Source organism: Ursus arctos, unplaced genomic scaffold, assembly GCF_023065955.2.
Source record: "Ursus arctos isolate Adak ecotype North America unplaced genomic scaffold, UrsArc2.0 scaffold_29, whole genome shotgun sequence".
Lineage (NCBI taxonomy): Eukaryota > Metazoa > Chordata > Mammalia > Carnivora > Ursidae > Ursus > Ursus arctos.
Genome location: NW_026622974.1, coordinates 3,977,896 through 3,993,998, shown reverse-complemented (window position 1 = coordinate 3,993,998; position 16,103 = coordinate 3,977,896).

The following is a 16,103-nucleotide window of genomic DNA, read 5'->3' as shown; positions in this document are numbered from 1 at the left end:
TTGGATAAGCCTTTGTGGACTTGGCAAAGCAGCCCAGGAGCTATGAATAATATTTAAGACTTCCTCACCTTCTTTCTCATCAACTACTCTATCTGGAGGGACCAGACTGTGAAGGAGACACATGGCCCAGTAAGTACAATTTGTTTTCAGTGGCTCATGAATATTCAAAGGAGTCAACAGTAATCCAGGATTGAGAAAACAATGTAGTGGAGGAGGGCTCTGCCCAGGTACTCTCTGTGATGGAACCTTGGGGCGTTTCAGTCTAGTACAAGACTCCAGACAAGGAGTCTTGAAATGGTGGTGGAAATGGGATATTTTACAACACTTGGGCCACATTTCACACTTCCTGAGTAAAATACCCTTGCTCCTCTTTTCTGCCTACCAGATTCCACCAGTCCCTCAGTATCAAGCTCAGTGCTTTCCTCCTACTTTCCCAGATACAGTCAACCCAGATACAGTCAACTTTCCCAGATACAGTCAACCCAGAGTGAAATCTCCCTCCCCCAAACTGGGCACTTAAGACAGGTGCCACTCTTGACGCTGTGAGAGGTTTAGACTCCAACTCCTATAACCATTTGGATAAGTGATTTGGATAAGTGATAACCTTTCTGAGCCTAGAGTTCCCCAATAATAATTCATTTCCCACACTCATCATGTGTGAATTAATTTTAACATTAAGACGTTTTCTGATGGCAGTAATAATTCCTACTGATGTCAGAGTTAGCATGAAGCTTAACTGAGACAATATATGTAAACATCGTTTGTAAACCATAAAATGCGATACAAACATAAGATACTGGCAGAGGTGATATTGCAAATATTTAATGACCCGTAGGCATTGCCCTTGACTGATCAGAATAGTCTTCAACCTGGAACAGAGGCGGGTAAACTCCTCCTAGGCCAGACATTAACTCTTTAATTGCTAGAAAAAAGGCAGGTTTGGGGTTTCCTGAAGGAGAAGCTGAGGTAATATGGTCCTAGTGGAAAGAGACTCGGGGGGCTAGGGTCACAGCTATCAGAAAATATTTTAATATTTTAAAAAGTATTTTGACTTGCACGTGAGTATAATAATTATTTCTTTAAAAAGAGGAATACTCTTGGGGTGCCTGGGTGGCTCAGCGTCTGCCTTCTGCTCAGGTCATAATCTAAGCGTCCTGGGATTGGGGCCCACTTCTGTCTGTCTCCCTGCTCAGTGGGGAGTCTGCTTGTACTTCTCCTTCTGCCCCTCCCTCTGCTCATGCTCTCTCTCTCTCAAATAAAATCTTTAAAAAAATATTAGATGGGGCGCCTGGGTGGCACAGCGGTTAAGCATCTGCCTCCGGTTCAGGGCGTGATCCCGGCGTTATGGGATCGAGCCCCACATCAGGCTCCTCCGCTGGGAGCCTGCTTCTTCCTCTCTCACTCCCCCTGCTCGTGTTCCCTCTCTCGCTGGCTGTCTCTATTTCTGTCAAATAAATAAATAAAATCTTTAAAAAATAAATAAATAAATAAAAATTAAAAAATATTAGAAAAAGAGCAGTACTCTTTATTAATTTTCTTTAGAAAATTATTTTCTTTTAGAAAATTGTTAATTTTCTAAAAATCAAGAGTTCAACACGAACCTTTGCATACATACATAGTGTACATGTTTGTTTTTTTAAGTGTGCCCAATCCTCTTTTATATTCCACTGGGTTGTAATGATATTACAGAACTCAGTTAAGCCTGAAAGGTGTACAAACAAATCCTAATTTTTGAGCCTCCTGTTTTTAGTCTTAGAAATGTCCCGGATATAATCCAACATTAATCAGTATATGAAGAACCAGGAAAATCTCAAGTGATAAGGGAAAAAACAATCAATAGATAACAAGTCTAGGGAGACACAAATTTTGTAATAATGAGACAAAGACTTTTAGACAGCAGTGCTCAAAGAGGTACAGATGCATGCTCTTGAAACAAATGGTACAAAGAACATCTCAGCAAGGAGATAAAAGATATGAAGAAGGAATACCAGGCACCTGGCTGGCTCAGTCAGTAGAGTGTGTGACTCTTGATCTGGGGGTTGTAGGTTTGAGCCCCACATTGGGTGTAGAGGTTACTTAAAAAGAAAAAAAAAAGTCTTAAAAAAAAGAATGGAAAATTTTTAAATGAAAAATATAATAACTAAAATAAAAATTTACTGGATGAGAATAGAGATGATGGAAGAAAGAGTCTATGAACTTAAAGATAAATCACTAAAAGTGATTCTGTCTTAACAACAGAGAGGAAAAAAAAGAAAAAAACAAGCAGAACTTCAGGGATTCATGAAAGCATACCTAAAATTCTAATATATCTTTCATCAGCTATTCAGATAATCAAAAAGAAATAAGAATGGGGAAACAGAAGAACAAAAATCAGAAAACAAATAGTAAAATGGTAAATATAAGTCCAATATACCAAAAATTACATAAAATGCAAATAGTCTAAACACATCAATTAAAAGACAGGGATTGCCAGAATTATTTTTCGATTAAAAAAAAAAAGACCTAAAGATATGCTGTCTACAAGGAAAACAAGTTTAAATATAATATCATAAGAAACATAAATAAAAGAATGTAAAAAGATTTATCAGGCAAACGCTAAACAGGAGAAAGCTGGAATGGCTAAATTAACATTAGAAAAAGTAAGCTCTAAAGCAAGAAAAATTAACAAGTATTAAGAGGAACATTACATAACAATAAATGGGTCAATTTGTCAAGAAGACATGATAATCCTAAATGTATATGCGTCAGACCACTGAGCTTCAAGACACATGAAGAAAAATACAACAAATCCACAATCGTAACTGGAGATTTTACTACCCCTCTCTCATTAATAAATGATACAGCTAGACAGAAAATCAGCAGGGGTATAAAGAGCTGAATTACACTATCAAACAAATGGATCTAATAGACATTTGTTAAGTATTCCACTTAATAACAGCAGAATACACATTCTTTTCAAGTACACATGGAACCTTCATCAAGACAGGCCACATCTTGGGTCATAAAACAAAATTCAACAAATTTAAAATAATTGAAATCATATAAGGTGTATTCTTCGACCATAAGGAAATTGAACTAGAATTCAACAACAGAAAGATACCTGGTAAATCTCCACACTCTTGGAAACTAATACACATCTAAATAAATCTATGGGTCGATGAGAAAGTCCCAAAAGGTATTTTAAAATATTTTTAACTGAACAAAAATGAAAACACAACACATAAAAATTTGTGGGATCAGGTGAAAGCAGTGCCCAAAGGGGAATTTAGAAGGTTTATAAAAGCTTATAATGCTTATAAATTTAAAATGCCTATATTAGAAAAGAAGAAAGGTGTCAAATCAACAGACTGCACCTCCATCTTAAGAAACTAAGAAGAGCAAAATAAACACAATGAAAGCAGGACGGAAATCATAAAGATGAGAAATCAATGACTTTGAAAACAGAAAAACAGAGAAAATCAATGATATCAAAAGCTGGTTCTATGAAAAGATGAATTAAATTAATACATTCTAGCCATACAACAAATAAAAAGAGAAAAGACATAAACTGATAATATCAGTAAAGGAAAAGGGAATATCACTACAGACCCCACAGATAGTAATAAGAAATACTGTGGGGCGCCTGGGTGGCGCAGTCGTTAAGTGTCTGCCATCAGCTCAGGGCGTGATCCTGGCGTTGTGGGATCGAGCCCCGCATCAGGCTCTTAAAGCAAACAAACACAAGACACAAAAACTCCTTCAGGCCCAGGTGTTTTCATGGTGGATTCTATCAAACTTTAGAAATACAAATAGCACCAGTTTTTCTCAATCTCTTCCAGAAAATGGGAGAGAAGGGAACACTTCCCAACTTATTTTATGATGCTAGAATTGCCTCGACACCAAAACTAGCCCAAGACAGTACAAGAAAAGTACAGACCGTATCCCTCATGAACAGTACACAGAAATCCTCATCAAAATACTAGGAAATCAAATCCAGCAATTTATAACAAGAATAATGCTCCATGACCAAGTAGGGTTTATCCCGGGAATGTTAAGGCAGGTTCCAGTGTAGGGGCGCCTGGGCGGCGCAGTCGTTAAGCGTCTGCGTTTGACTCAGGGCGTAATCCCAGCGTTCTGGGATCGAGCCCCACATCAGGCTCCTCCGCTGGGAGCCTGCTTCTTCCTCTCCCACTCCCCCTGCTTGTGTTCCCTCTCTTGCTGGCTGTCTCTATTTCTGTCAAATAAATAAATAAAATCTTTAAAAAATAAATAAATAAATAAAAATTAAAAAATATTAGAAAAAGAGCAGTACTCTTTATTAATTTTCTTTAGAAAATTATTTTCTTTTAGAAAATTGTTAATTTTCTAAAAATCAAGAGTTCAACACGAACCTTTGCATACATACATAGTGTACATGTTTGTTTTGTTTTTTTAAGTGTGCCCAATCCTCTTTTATATTCCACTGGGTTGTAATGATATTACAGAACTCAGTTAAGCCTGAAAGGTGTACAAACAAATCCTAATTTTTGAGCCTCCTGTTTTTAGTCTTAGAAATGTCCCGGATACAATCCAACATTAATCAGTATATGAAGAACCAGGAAAATCTCAAGTGATAAGGGAAAAAACAATCAATAGATAACAAGTCTAGGGAGACACAAATTTTGTAATAATGAGACAAAGACTTTTAGACAGCAGTGCTCAAAGAGGTACAGATGCATGCTCTTGAAACAAATGGTACAAAGAACATCTCAGCAAGGAGATAAAAGATATGAAGAAGGAATACCAGGCACCTGGCTGGCTCAGTCAGTAGAGTGTGTGACTCTTGATCTGGGGGTTGTAGGTTTGAGCCCCACATTGGGTGTAGAGGTTACTTAAAAAGAAAAAAAAAAGTCTTAAAAAAAAGAATGGAAAATTTTTAAATGAAAAATATAATAACTAAAATAAAAATTTACTGGATGAGAATAGAGATGATGGAAGAAAGAGTCTATGAACTTAAAGATAAATCACTAAAAGTGATTCTGTCTTAACAACAGAGAGGAAAAAAAAGAAAAAAACAAGCAGAACTTCAGGGATTCATGAAAGCATACCTAAAATTCTAATATATCTTTCATCAGCTATTCAGATAATCAAAAAGAAATAAGAATGGGGAAACAGAAGAACAAAAATCAGAAAACAAATAGTAAAATGGTAAATATAAGTCCAATATACCAAAAATTACATAAAATGCAAATAGTCTAAACACATCAATTAAAAGACAGGGATTGCCAGAATTATTTTTCGATTAAAAAAAAAAAGACCTAAAGATATGCTGTCTACAAGGAAAACAAGTTTAAATATAATATCATAAGAAACATAAATAAAAGAATGTAAAAAGATTTATCAGGCAAACGCTAAACAGGAGAAAGCTGGAATGGCTAAATTAACATTAGAAAAAGTAAGCTCTAAAGCAAGAAAAATTAACAAGTATTAAGAGGAACATTACATAACAATAAATGGGTCAATTTGTCAAGAAGACATGATAATCCTAAATGTATATGCGTCAGACCACTGAGCTTCAAGACACATGAAGAAAAATACAACAAATCCACAATCGTAACTGGAGATTTTACTACCCCTCTCTCATTAATAAATGATACAGCTAGACAGAAAATCAGCAGGGGTATAAAGAGCTGAATTACACTATCAAACAAATGGATCTAATAGACATTTGTTAAGTATTCCACTTAATAACAGCAGAATACACATTCTTTTCAAGTACACATGGAACCTTCATCAAGACAGGCCACATCTTGGGTCATAAAACAAAATTCAACAAATTTAAAATAATTGAAATCATATAAGGTGTATTCTTCGACCATAAGGAAATTGAACTAGAATTCAACAACAGAAAGATACCTGGTAAATCTCCACACTCTTGGAAACTAATACACATCTAAATAAATCTATGGGTCGATGAGAAAGTCCCAAAAGGTATTTTAAAATATTTTTAACTGAACAAAAATGAAAACACAACACATAAAAATTTGTGGGATCAGGTGAAAGCAGTGCCCAAAGGGGAATTTAGAAGGTTTATAAAAGCTTATAATGCTTATAAATTTAAAATGCCTATATTAGAAAAGAAGAAAGGTGTCAAATCAACAGACTGCACCTCCATCTTAAGAAACTAAGAAGAGCAAAATAAACACAATGAAAGCAGAAGGACGGAAATCATAAAGATGAGAAATCAATGACTTTGAAAACAGAAAAACAGAGAAAATCAATGACATCAAAAGCTGGTTCTATGAAAAGATGAATTAAATTAATACATTCTAGCCATACAACAAATAAAAAGAGAAAAGACATAAACTGATAATATCAGTAAAGGAAAAGGGAACATCACTACAGACCCCACAGATAGTAATAAGAAATACTGGGGGGCGCCTGGGTGGCACAGTCGTTAAGCGTCTGCCATCAGCTCAGGGCGTGATCCTGGCGTTGTGGGATCGAGCCCCGCATCAGGCTCTTAAAGCAAACAAACACAAGACACAAAAACTCCTTCAGGCCCAGGTGTTTTCACGGTGGATTCTATCAAACTTTAGAAATACAAATAGCACCAGTTTTTCTCAATCTCTTCCAGAAAATGGGAGAGAAGGGAACACTTCCCAACTTATTTTATGATGCTAGAATTGCCTCGACACCAAAACTAGCCCAAGACAGTACAAGAAAAGTACAGACCGTATCCCTCATGAACAGTACACAGAAATCCTCATCAAAATACTAGGAAATCAAATCCAGCAATTTATAACAAGAATAATGCTCCATGACCAAGTAGGGTTTATCCCGGGAATGTTAAGGCAGGTTCCAGTGTAGGGGCGCCTGGGCGGCGCAGTCGTTAAGCGTCTGCGTTTGACTCAGGGCGTAATCCCAGCGTTCTGGGATCGAGCCCCACATCAGGCTCCTCTGCTATGAGCCTGCTTCTTCCTCTCCCACTCCCCCTGCTTGTGTTCCCTCTCTTGCCGGCTGTCTCTCTCTGTCAAATGAATAAATAAAATCTTAAAAAAAAAAAAAAAAGAAACCAATCAGTGTAATTCACTATATTAAAAAAGTAAAGAGGAAAAATGACAAAAGCGTATCGAACGGCGCAGAAAAAGTATGTGAAAACATCTAGCTTCCATCCATGATAAAACCTCTGAGAAATCTAGAAACAAAAGGGAATTTTCTACAAAATACCTATTAGCTATCATGATGCTTAATGGTGAAAGACTAAATGCTTTCCCCTAAGATCTGGAACAAAGCAAGGATGTCCTCTCATTATTCCTATTCAATATAGCACCGAAAGTCCTAGTCAGTGCAACAGGCAGAGAAAGAAAATAACATGCATATTAATTAGAAAGAAAGAATACTGTGCCTATATGCAGGTGACATGATTTTCTATAGAGAATCGCAAGGAGCCTACAAAAACAGTCCTCAGTTAATAAACAAGTTTGGCACAACCGCAGGGTATAAGGTCACCTCACCAAAAAGTGGGTATTTCTATACATTAAGATAAACAAATTGGAAACCAAAATTTAAAAATATATATATCATTTGAAGATTTTAAAAGAGCAATATTTAGGTATAAATCTAACCAAACTTGTGCAGGATCTGTACGCTGACAACTATAAACACCGAGGAAAGAAATCAAAGGACATAAATAAATGGAGAGACATACTGTATTCAGGGGTTGGAAGACTCAAGTTAGTTAAACATCCATTTTCTCCAAGTAAACCTATAGACTTAATGCAATTCTAATAAATATGCCAGTAGGATTTCTGCAGATGTAGACAAGCTGATTCTACAATTTTTTGGAAAGGCAGAGGGACTGGAATAATGAAAACGACTTTCCTCATTGAAGTATACTTGACAGACACCACCCTATTAATTTCAGATGTACATCATAGAGATTCGATATCTTTATACACGAGTCGCACGGTAAGTCTAGTTACTCTCTGGCAAAGAGTTACTGCAATATCATTGGCTATATTCCCTAAGTTGTCCATCAGCCAGAACGATTTTGAAAAAAAAAATGGTAAGGATGTGAAGAATGAGTCTACCTGATTTCAGGACTTACTGTAAAGAAACAGTAATTAAGACAGTGGGGTATTGGTGGAGGGATAGAGGCCTAGGTCAATGGAGTAGAATAGAACGCCTAGCAATTGACTGACAAAATGGGGATCGTTGACAAAGGTAAAAAACAATTCAAAGGGAAAGGGATAGTCTTTTCAACATATGGTATTGGGGCAACTGAACATCCATACACGAAAGTATCCCACAGAAACAGAGAACAAAACAAAACAAAAACCTAAAAAAATTTTGACCTCGGGTACTTGGCTGGCTCAGTCAGTGGAGCATATGACTCTTGATTGCGGGGGTGTGAGTTTGAGGCCCACGTTGGGCATGGAGCCTACTTAAAATTAAAAAACAAAAATCTTGACCTCAGTCTCATACTTGATACAGAAATTAACAAAAAAATGGATCATGGAAAAGGTAAAACTATAAAACTTTTAGAAGAAAATATAGTAGAAATGTTCCGGACTTGGAATTAGGAAGCGCTTTCTTAGGCTTGACACCAAAAACACATCCCATAAAAGACAAATCATTAAATTGGACTTCATGAAAATGAAACACTTTTGCTTTGTGAAAGTCACTAGCAGCGCAAAGCTACAGACAGGGGATATAGTTTCAAATCACATATCCAACAAAACTCTCAAAACTCGGTGATAGGAAAATAAAAAACCTAATTAAAAAATGAGGAAGCGTGGGGCCCCTGGGTGCTTAACAGCACCCCACTCTTGATTTTGGCTCAGGTCATGATCTTGGGGTCGTGAGACTGAGACCTATGACTGGCTCCGTGCTGAGTGTGGTGCCTGCTTAACATTCTCTCTCTCCCTCTCCCTCTGTCCTCCACCCCCGGCCATGCTTGAGTGAGCTCTCTCTCTCTCTCTATTAAAAAAAAAAAAAAGGAAACCATTTTGCTATAGTTGAGTTCTTATAATCCTTAAGGCAAGACACCTACCATGATAAGAAACAATGACCAACGCCTTTTGCCTTTTGATTGTTTCCCCTGTCTTTTTAAAATATAGTGCTTCTGGGGTGTCTGGCTTGTCTCTGTCAGGGGAGCATGCGACTCTTGATCTCAGGGTTGTGAGTCTGAGCCCTAGCTTGGGTGTAGGCATTATTTAAAAATAAAATCTTAAAAAAAAAATACAGTGCTTCCTGGATAATTATGTTACCGTAAGTGGGAATAAAAATAATTTTAAATTTTAATTCTGTTTAATAGTATGGGACAAGTATAAGCTAAGTATTTTATTCACTGAAGTTTAATTCAAGGAATCAGCTTGTCCAGAAAACGTCCCTTGACCCTTACATGCGATTTCAGTATTCCTCCCTGTGCTTTGGCAGGTTCCCATGCAGATATCTTTTTTTTTTTTTTTAAAGATTTTATTTATTTATTCGACAGAGATAGAGACAGCCAGCGAGAGAGGGAACACAAGCAGGGGGAGAGGGAGAGGAAGAAGCAGGCTTATAGCAGAGGAGCCTGATGTGGGGCTCGATCCCATAACGCCGGATCACGCCCTGAGCCGAAGGCAGACGCTTAACTGCTGTGCCACCCAGGCGCCCCCCCATGCAGATATCTTTATCACAGTGCCTTCCTTAAGAGTATCAGCCTGTCTCTCTCTTTTTAAAAAAAAATTATTTATTTTTTAAGATTTTATTTATTTATTTGACAGAGAGAGAGAGAGAGCACAAGCAGGTGGAGAGGCAGGCAGAGGAAAAGAGAGAAGCAGCACCCCCCCGCCCCCCCGCCCCGAGCAGGGAGCCTGATGTGGGGCTCGATTCCCGGACCCTGAGATCATGACCTGAGCCAAAGGCAGATGCTTAACCGACTGAGCCACCCAGGCACGCCAGCCTGTCTTTCTCTTAATGGTAGCTATAAATTATGGTACTTTATTTCACTTTTATCCCATAGTAACTGACATATAATAACCACTCTGTTGAACAAGACTTGTAAAGAATAAATAAAAATTATTGATGAAACAATTAAACAGCAACAAAAAAATCTGATAATATTATGGTGTTTTTAGAATGGCACTTGACACATAGTAAATACTCAACAAATGTTAGTTCATTCATTCAATAAATATTAATTAGATATCTACTATGTGTGAAGCACTGTTACAGGTGATAAGATATTGCAAGTTACAAGCATTTTAGGTTATAGCTGTTAGAGCAATGCACAGCATAGACCAGAATTCCTCCTCTCTCGAACTTACATTTTATTTTATTTATTTTATTTTATTTCATTTCATTTCATTATTTTATTTTATTTATTTATTTACTTATTTACTTATTTATTTTTTAGTAGGCTCCACGACCAGCATGGAGCCCAAAGTGGGGCTCAAACTCACAATCCTGAGATTGAGACTGGAGCTGAGATCAAGAGTCAGATGCTTAATGGACTGAGCCACCCAGGCGCCCCAGAACTTACACTTTAATTGAGAAGACAGACAATAAGTAAAATAAATAGGTAAAATATGTAGTCTGTTAGATGGTTAAAAAAAAAAAGGTAACAGGCAAAGGCCTTAAACATTTAGACATTTAACAAAACACATGAAAAGATGGTCAACACCAGTAGCCATTAAGAAAAAGCTAATTAACGCCACGATGAGATACCATTACACACCTATTAAGAATGGGGAAAAAAACAATAACAACAAAAGCCCAACAGTACAACTGGAACTCTCATTCATTGCTGTTGGGAATATAAATGGTACTCAGGAAAACAATTTATTTGTTTCTTATAAAGTTAAACACATACTTATCATATGACCCAGCAATCCCCCTCCTAAATATTTACCTTAGAGAAATGAATCTTATGTTTACCCAAAAACCTGTACAGGAATGTTTATATCAGCTTTATTCATAATCTTTGCCAAACAGTGGAGACAACCCAAAAGTCCTTCAATGGGTGTATAAACTGTGTACATTCATACTATCTAGCATTAAAATACTATTTAGCAATATATACTATTGCTAGTATAATATAAATACTATTTAGCGATAAAAAGGAACTAGCTATTATTATATGCAGCAGCATGAATGAGTCTCAAAGACATTATGTGGCATGAAAGAAGTCAGTCTCAAAAGATTACATATTGTGTGATTCCGTTTATATGACATTTGGGAAAAAGGCAAAGTGAAGGAGTGATGGAGAACACATTAGTGGTTGCCAGGGTTAGGGTGGGGGGACAGTGTGACTCTCCAGGGATCGCACAGGAGCTTTTGGGGTGGATGATAGAACTGCACGTATCCTGATTGTGATGATGTTTCTACATAGCTCTGTACACACACCCCCACACGCACACGTGTGCGCATGCACGGGCTCAATTTTACGATATGTCCTTTTAAAAAAGAAAAGAAAGCCTACATCTAGTCAAGGGCCTCTTAGCGTGTGTTTGTTTCTTTATTATTTATTTATTTTAAGTAGGCTCCATGCCCAGCATGGAGCCCAGTGCGGGGATGGAACTCACAACTGAGAGATCAAGACCTGAGCTGAAATCAAGAGTCGGACACTAAATCCACTGAGCCACCCAAGGCGCCCCTTTGTCTTTTTAAAAAATTTCTTATGAGCATGTGTTACTTCTATAACCTAATAACTTAAACAAATTGTAAGTACTCAAGTCAATTGCTAAGTAGAGTATCTTCCACAGAGAAGTATTTTTTGGACTGTGTTTTATTTTGTAGACAAGAATGGGTTTAGTTAATTTAGGTTCCGTTCTCCAGTGATTGTAATTGAGTGCTTCTAAAGGGATTTCAAACGGGGAGTTCTCTGAAAAAGATTTAGTGTAAACAGTTTGGCGGTTCTTCAAAAAGTTAAACAGAACTACCATGTGACCCAGCAACCCTACTTCTACGTGTAGACCCCAAAGGATTGAAAACAGGTATTCAAATGAGTACATGCCTACTCACGTTGAGAGCGGTACTAGCCACAATTGCCAAAAGGTAGAGACACCCAAATGTCCATCAACTGGTGAATGGATAACAAAATGTTGTAAATCCATACAATGGACTTGTATCCGGCTCTAAAAAAGAAGAACTGATGTATGCTACCGCACAGATGAGCCTCAAAAACGTTATGCTAAGGGAAAGAACCGGACAGAAAAGGTCACATATTGCACGATTCCATTGATGTCAAATACCTGCAATAGATAAATCTAGAGACAGAAGGCAGCTTAGTGGTTGCAGGGGCCAGGGGAAGGGGAGCATAGGGGCTGACTACAGAATGGGTGTGGGGTTTCCCCTTGGGATGATAAAAGTGTTTTGCGACTAGAGGTGACGGTTACACGACCTTGTGAATGTGTTAAACGCCACTGAGTTGTACACGTTAAACTCATTAATTTTATATTCTGTGATTTTTGTCTTGATTTTGAAAAAAGATGAGGTGTGCCCCTTGTAATCTTATTCGCATTTGTAGCAAAATCTTTGTTTTTCATGGAAACCCTAAGGATAAATTAAGTTCCGTCCGTGTCTGAATAGTTGGGAACTCTGAGTGGAATCCAAATTAATGTGATATGTACTTTTTGAACGTGATCTAGATAGCGCAAAATGTTCAGAGGAATTGAGTACTTGCAAGAGATACAAATCGGCATAATGAACTCCCTTTGTATGAGCTTTTCAATGCTCCTCATTTGTAAAAGGTATCTACAAATATTTAATTATATCAAAAGCCTCTTTTGGAATAGATTCTATTCAGAGGCTATTGCCCTACCGGCTCTGGCAACTTCTGGGATGCTCTGCCTGTCAAAGGCCGTTTTTGTTGTCATGTTGGCCTAAGGGGAGGAGGAAAAGAAAGAATAAAGGAGAGTGGGGGGTGGTCTGCAAAATTTGACTTTGGGGCCTGGAATATTTCTCAAACTTTTGAAATCTCAGGCTTATCTCTTTGCTAATGATGGTTCCTTCAACCGCCCAGGCCTCTTTTCTTGAAAATTCTTACATCATCTTGTTTTTCTTTGGAGAGTATGTAAAAACCAGCGCGTAATGCATACCAAATGACTATCCTTTAAAAATCACCACAATTTGGGGCTCAGTCGGTTCAACCTCTGACTCTTGATCTTGGCTCAGGTCATGATCTTGGGTCGTGGGATTGAGCCCAGTGTCGCATGGGGCTCTGCGCTCAGCGGGGAGTGTGCTTGGGAGTCTCTCCTACTCCCTCTGCTCCTTCCCCTTCTTGTGCGCTTGCCCTCTCTCTCTCAAGTAAATGAATAAAACTTTTGAAAAAATCATCACAACTTAAAGTCCTTTACTGAAATTCATTGTTTGTGGTATTTCCATTTTGTGTACTCTTAACCCTGATGCTGAAGATCTCAGGAAAAGTCCTGAGCTGGATAATCTCTGCCCTTTCCAGGTTCGCGCTTACCTTTTTCTACCGTACCCCATGCCCTGGCAGGCCAATAGCCACTGATTTCATTGGTGGGCTTGCAGACCCTCTGGTTTCCTGTAGGGTTCAACCGATGGGAGGCACATGCAAGAGACCAGAGGGGAGGAGCAGAGAGAACCTGGGGTATCTACTCCCCTGCCTCCCTCCCTCCAGCTTATGGGTTGAGTATGGCTGTTCTTCTATCAAAGGCCATTGCTTCTCCGGTGTGATCTTCTCCTGCGGCTGCGGCCACAGCACAACTTCAGTAACAGCTCTCTCTCCATGCCAGATATTTCTCTTGTCTGCCCTTTCTGTCTTAGGGATGGTTCAAGGCTCTACACTGCTTTAATCCTCTGGTACTACCCCATCTCTTGCTGGTTTCCCCTAACCTTGCACACGGGACTGGCTACAGAACTTGTGAGGCCCAGTGCAAAATGAAAACGTAGGACCCTTTGTTCAAAAATTACTAAGAACTGCAAGATGGTAACCACAAGGCATTACACTCAGGGCAGGACCCTTCTAGGTGCGGGAGCTTGTGTGATCGCACAGGCTGCACATCCATGAAGCCTGCCCTGCGTGCACACGATTACAGAGAGTCCTTACCGTAAACAGTCTTCGGTTGCTTGTCCAGTGGGCTACCTGCTTCCCGCCAGGATCCTTCCTAATGCGAGGTCTCATGGGTCCTCGTTCCACTTAGAAAAATGGTGGTTCCATTAGGGGTTCTGGGAAAGTAGCCGTGATGTATACCTACATTTAAGTCGCACAGGGGTGCAATTTAAAACTTCTTAACAGATTTGCATCCTCATCAGGAAATTCAGTCTCCTCGCCCTCACAGCTATCGAAGCCACTCATGTGGGAGCCGTCGTGGGCCCCACAGCCCTTAAGCACCCCCACCACGTACTAACACCACGGCTGAAATGTGACTCCCACGCCTGCCTTCAGGACAGGGGCAGGGATTTTTAGCAGTGATTTCCACCAGTTAGTCCCTTTTTGCTTTTTGTATTGGACACCAAATCTACTATAGATCCTAGCTTTTTTTTTTTCCCTTTGGAAATCTGACTGAAACTGAGAACCTTCTCATAGCCTGGAACTATTCTCTCTCTCTGGCTAGAAGCTTGCCCGAGATAGCAATCTCTTAGTATTACTACACAAACACCAGTTAGGCCTCCCGTCTTGAGTAAGGTCTGCTCTGTCAACACCATCCTTAACAGCCTTGGCAGTTGAGGCGACTTATGCTATCTTACTGGCTTTAAAGGTTTTGAAGTGGGAGCCCCATAAGCCCTTCCGCGCCATGACTTTTTGCTCTCATTACTTTGGTTGTTCCAGATTTAAGAAGGAGACAGAAACGAGAGCTTGAGTAACAGCCTACCACCGTACTGTTCGTTGCTTTAACTTGCTTTCACCACGAGACTCCTTCAATTGCTGCGTTAGTTACACCCTTACATCCGTCATCTCTCCCTAAAGCGCACCCCACGTGTTCCGTGGTCCCTTGACTTGCTCACATTGCCCGGAAGAGCCTTCACTCTGCAGCCTCGGGTAGAGCCGGAAGCAGGGTGGTATGGGCTTCTCCCCTATTTCTCCAAACCTCCCGTTCTTCCAGCTTTTAGGAAGTTCTCAAGAGCTACCCTACATAAAGGGACATATCGGACAGAAGGGTTCCCTTCTTTAAAGTGTTCCCAAATATATTGTCTCATCTTTTCTCTGAAATGCGAATTTTCTCTCAAGACAAACTTCTATTTCAAAATGGGGTCACAGGTAAAAATAATTCCAGCTGTTTGAATCCAGAGCACACACAAAAAAAATGACTCCTAGAACAATAAACAAATGCTCGCTGGGCCGAAAACATTTTATTTGGTTACGAGTTGGATACATTTCCACTTCTATTCAGCTCTGATCTGTTCTTGAGATAGGCAAATAACCAGAGTGGCCTCAGAAAGGATCCTTTTCTTGTGGAAGGCCAACAGCATTCCTTAGACTTCCAGTCTGGACAATGGAGGGGGCCGGAGAGGTCTTGCACCCAAACTGCGAACGAGGGAATTCAGGGCCCTCTGCACTGGGTGGCAGCACTGGCGGGCAGAGTTGAGAATCTCGCGCAGTGCATCTGACTGATTCCCAAGCCATTCAATTTTGAAGTGGCCTGTGCGGGTGTACGTTTTAGGGGAAAATCTACGCTTAATTTAAATTTGCCTGTGCCTCTGTGACCCATTCCTCCTGCCACTTACCTACCTTACGTTGTCCTCTGTACAGCTGAATGGGTCCTTAACCTGTTCACCTTCCTTTCTGCAGTCTTCATTCTTTCCCATCTTCCGAGCCCCCGCTGCCAGCTTACCTGCCAAAGGCGGGTAAGACCTGTCCTAATGTCTCCCGGGAACCAAACTGCCATTTTTGCATGTAGCACATGATAAACTAGTACTGTATTTTAATAATTTAAAAAAGTTTATGATGATTAACAATTCCTAGTAATTGAATGCCTGATCATTTTAAATTTTAATGTTTTAGAATATAATTTTTTTACTTTTAAATTTCTTTCAAATTGATTTGAAATATTTCAAGCATTCAACAGAAGTAGGGAAAACACTATAATAAAGAGCTTTAACAATTATCCATATTTTGTTAATCTTGTTTTATTTATCTCCTGTTTCTGGGGAGAGTATTTGAAAATAAGTCCTAGACACACTTTCACCCCAAA